Genomic DNA, 4,942 nt, shown 5'->3' with positions numbered 1-4,942 from the left:
AAAAAATGAATTCTTTCTTTTTTTTTTTAACTATGGCTTTTTATTTTCATGTGGATAGCCCAACAGAAGTAGGAATAATCAGTAGCCTTTGTTCAATATTATTTTAAAAAAAGAAAAAAAACCCCACAAAACAGAAACCAAATTTTGGGCTTAAAAGAAACCTAAGTCTGTCACAGGATCCTGGTTGGACAATACATTATTTTTATGGATGAGAAACACAGCGCTAGAGAGTGAAGAAGGAATGGTAGTTTGGGAGACCTATTTCCCAAAGTGATCTGGCAGAGGTGTCACAGTGCTAGATATAGGGTGACGGGACAGTGATCACTCCCCAGGGCCTTGGAACGGATCTTGCTGTCACACAATGCTGCTAACAGAGAGTGGGACAACAAAAGGTAGTCAAGACGCCAACCAACATTCTTGGCTCGAGCATTCATCATGTAAGTCCAAAAGGTATAGGCACAGGCTGTGTTGGGGTAGAGGTGCCGAAAGCTGTTAGCCAGTGGCACAGCTTGCAGCAATTCCCCAAAGCCTTGGCGCTCTTGTGGGGTGAAGCCAGCATTCTTTTTGTTTCCCTTGGGGTTGCCAAGGTCAATTTCTTCATGAGCCATATTGCGATCTCCACACAGCACAAGGGGCTATTGGGAAGTCAAGCCCTTCAAGAACTTGCGGAAGGCTTCATCCCAGCACTGCCTGTACTCCAGTCGCACCAGCCCACAGCCTGCATTGGGTACTCAGGCTGTTACCAGCACAAACTTGTCAAACTCAGCCACAATCACTCGTCCTTCCTGATCATGTTCTAACTCACCAATGCCATAGGAAACTTTGAGTGGGCACTGGCGGGAAAGTAGGCCCACATCACTGTACCCTTCCTTGTCTGAAGGAGCTGACCAGTACTGATGGGATAGTCCAGGCAGCTCTTGAAGTTCAGTGGGTAGTTTGTTCTCAGAACATTTGGTCTCTTGGAGGCACAGGATATCTGGGGCTTCTTCCTTTACCCAATCTAATCCTTTCTTCCTAATCCAGGCCCCAAGCTCCTCCACATTCCAAGAGCAAATCTTGAGTGTGGCAGATTTGCCGGTGGGTGAGGTTTCCTTATCTGGTGGGTCCTCATATAGGACAGGGCCCTCTCCTGCTGCTTCTTTTTTGTTTTTCTTTGCTCCCGTCTTACTCTTCTTGGGCTCTGGCTCACTCATCGAATTAGAAACACCCAACGCAGCTTGTAGGGAAGAGACTCATTTCAATCTCTTACCCGTCTTGGGGTCTTCCCCATCTTCTGCCACTGCTCCCTTTTTCCCAGGCTTCGGCATCCCTGCCCTTGAACACCTATACCACGTTGCCCCACCGAAGCATTATTTTTCTCACGTCGCCCTTTTTGGATCCCAGCCCAGCTCCTCCTTAGGCAAGCACAAAGAATGCAGCAGACTCAAAAATGAATTATTTCATTTCCATAAACATTGAGATTTCTTTTGTATCAAGTTTCTGCTGGCAACTGGGAATGCTGAAGTGAAATTGAGTATGTAGCATTTTTTATTGTCCAAAACGCAAACAGGGTATCTGATTGGCTTAAGGGAAAAGGAGAAAGAAGCTTTATTGTGAGGTTGTGGGTGGACACAGCATGGACTGATAGCACTGTCTAAGCCAATTCTTTCCTGCCGCCCCTTCCTCAGACTTCTCCCAGCTCCAACCTTGTGAATTCTGGCCATGTCCTTTCACCACCAAGTGGCCGTAGGGCTGCAAATCGTTTGGTCCAGATTTCAGAGGGACAAGCTAGATTAGATTATTTTTGCCCTTTTAGGGCAAGAGCCACTATGTTGTGGTCACTGGACAACTCTGGGTGACCACAGTGTCACCTTTGGTCCGACCAATGGCCATCTAAGAATAAGAAAATATCCTGACACATCTTCCTTGAAACTATAAGAAGAAGTTAGGCATGAGAGGCACCAGGACTAGCATACTCAAAAGGATGATTTTGAAAATGACTATGGAAAGAAATGGGTCACGGTGGCAAGTGGTGACACTTTTATTTTCTGCCCTCTACTTATCTACATTTTCCAGTTTTTCTACAATGATCATGCAATAACTAATATAAAATATTAAAATGTGAATTTTAAGTAACTAAAATATAAAAACAATTATGTATAGGGTTTAGCACCCAGCATGGTACCATCGGTGACAAAGTACTTTCCTTCCTAATGCCTTTAGGGTCATGATCTCCAATTCAGAGATGGCGAAGCATACACTCTAGGCTATTTTGGTTCATTTGAATGTGGAATTGTAGTAATAAGACTTTGCGTTAGTGTCAGGGGAGGGCTACTCGTGAACATTTGTGCTGTGACTTCACTTTATACATAGGCACTCAAAAGGACAGCCTGTATAAGATGCTATTTTCATCTGCTACCAATTTCTCAGCAAGTTCTGTCATCCACGTTGTAGCAAACAACTCAGTCCTCAACAGAAACCCACCAACATCAAATGAAACGTTTTTAAAAGCAATCCATTTTATAAGGGCAGAAGGGCTCCCAGTTACTGACAGAATCTATTATAGTTTCCTTCCTCACTCAATCTCTAAGACCTTGGCCCAGCCTTCCTTTCCAAACTCACTGCTCCCCACCCCATCTCTTCCTGCACCCCACTTTCTCACCACAGGTAATTGTCCTTCCCGAGCAAGCCAAGCACTTGCATACTGAAAACTCCTCCTGTGAGTGTATGACAACATGCTGCCAAGAGCCACTTCCAGAGAACCACTGGAGCTGTCTCACTGGCACTTCAATGATTATCTGTCAGCTTCTTTTAATTATTTCTCTCCTGGAGCTGTCACTTTTCTGCTTTTATTTCACAACAGCCCTTTTTCCTAAGTCACCTACTGGGGTCAGAGCTGATTGCTCAGAGCCAGGGCCAATGACTGGAATTCCAAGCTGTGTGCTCTTGGGTCAGGCCCCATTGTGCTGCTTCCACAGTGGCCACAGGGGCATAAAGATGCTTGTCCTACACTCCCCAAGGTTTGTGATGAGGAGCAAATGGATGTGTTTTCACCTGTGGATGGTAAAGTGCACACAGCCAGGCACTAACGTCTCAAGGAGTCACATCATTGACTTTAGCACAGCGTCTCTCAACCTCCACACTATTGACATTTGGGGCTGGATAATTCTTGTTGTGATGGCTTGACCTGTGTGTTGTAGGATGTCCACCCACCAGATGCCTGTAGCAACCAAAAATGTCTCCAGACATTGCCAAATGCCACCTGTTGAGCATTCTTTGTGTATGAGCTTTTAGAGCTGTATTCAGGTCACCCTTCCATGTCTTCCCTCCAACTATTGCTCTTGCCCCATCTTCAGTCTTTTCTGGTTCTCAGATAAACAAGGATATTTATTTATTTATTTATTTATTTATTTATTTTGAGACAGAGTCTCAAGCTGTTGCCCTGGGTAGAGCACCATGGCATCACAGCTCACAGCAACCTCAAACTCTCGGGCTTAAGTGATTCTCTTGCCTCAGCCTCCCAAGTAGCTGAGACTACAGGCACCCGCCACAACGCCTGGCTATTTTTTAGTTGTAGTTATCATTGTTTGGCAGGCCCGGGCTGGATTTGAACCCATCAGCTCCGGTGTATGTGGCTGGTGCCCTAGCCACTGAGCTATAGGCACTGAGCCAAACAAGGATTTTTTTGATTCCATGTTGGAATACATTTCCCCAAACTCCACAAATATATTTATAAATATGTTTTTCTAGTTATCCATGTATAGACTTAGGAACTTCTGTCCATATAATCTTCTGGAACAAAATTCATTTCCTGATACTGAACTCAAAAACACTCCCTCTTTTTTTTTTTTTTGTAGAGACAGAGTCTTACCGTATCGCCCTTGGTAGAGTGCCGTGGTGTCACACAGCTCACAGCAACCTCCAACTCCAGGGCTTAGGTGATTCTCTTGCCTCAGCCTCCCAAGTAGCTGGGACTACAGGCGCCCGCCACAACGCCCGGCTATTTTTTCGTTGCAGTTTGTCAGGGGCCGGGTCCGAACCCGCCACCCTTGGTATATGGGTCCGGTGCCCTACCCGCTGAGCCACAGGCGCCGCCCACACTCCCTCTTTTTTACCTGATCCCTTTCATCCTTGCTTACTACACAACCCTACTTTTGACATATACTTCCTGATTATGATACATAGTTTCTCTTAGAAATGCAAGTTTTGTTGCTGAGTCATTTCTCCTCTTCCTTACTGGCATCACCAACCTACCTGCAGGCCTAAAAGTCATCCCCTAGTGGTAAGTCTCTTTTTTCTTTTTATACATTTGTTTGTTTGTTTGTTTTTAAATATTAAGAAGATATACATGATAGCAATTTTTTTCAAATAGTCCAGAAGTATATTAGGGGAAACATGTCTCCTTTATTTCTCTTTCTTCTCCTCCCTGACCCCTTCTTGCCACAACTTTCACTCTCTCTCTTACTTCCTGCTAGATCCCAGACTTCCAGTAGTCTATGCATATACAAGCATATATATATATATATATCTTTTTTTTTTGAGACAGAGTCTCACTTTGTTGCCCTCGGTAGAGGACTGTGGCATCACAGCTCACAGCAACCTCCAGCTCTTGGGCTTAGGCGATTCTCTTGCCTCAGCCTCCTTAGTAGCTGGGACTACAGGCGCCCGCCACAAGGCCCGGCTATTTTGTTGTTGTTGTTGCAGTTTGGCTGGGGCTGGGTTTGAACCCGCCACCCTCTACCTACTCACTGAGCCACAGGCGCCGCCCCCTGCAAGCGTATTTTTTCCTCATTGCTCTTCTGGCATGCTAATGTTCATGTGTGAAGGTGATGCTTTTTCTCAGTCCCTAACGAGGTTAAAAAGGAGCTTTTATTAATTCCCTGCAAGTATCTAAAATAGGCCCCCTCCTGCCAAAGCCCCAGGGGAGCACGGCGTGTGCTGGAACTGAAGACAGTGTGAACAA

General features: G+C 45.3%; 1 pseudogene; it reads right to left on the bottom strand.

The window, feature by feature from the left end:
- Positions 1-287: 287 nt before the first annotated feature.
- On the bottom strand, positions 288-1,307 carry LOC128588653 (DNA-(apurinic or apyrimidinic site) endonuclease-like; annotated as a pseudogene).
- Positions 1,308-4,942: the final 3,635 nt, after the last annotated feature.

The sequence above is a fragment of the Nycticebus coucang genome, chromosome 1 (genome assembly GCF_027406575.1).
Source record: "Nycticebus coucang isolate mNycCou1 chromosome 1, mNycCou1.pri, whole genome shotgun sequence".
In the NCBI taxonomy this organism is placed as follows: Eukaryota; Metazoa; Chordata; class Mammalia; order Primates; family Lorisidae; genus Nycticebus; species Nycticebus coucang.
The sequence above is the reverse complement of the archived record's forward strand: the minus strand, read 5'-3'. Positions and strand labels throughout refer to the sequence as shown.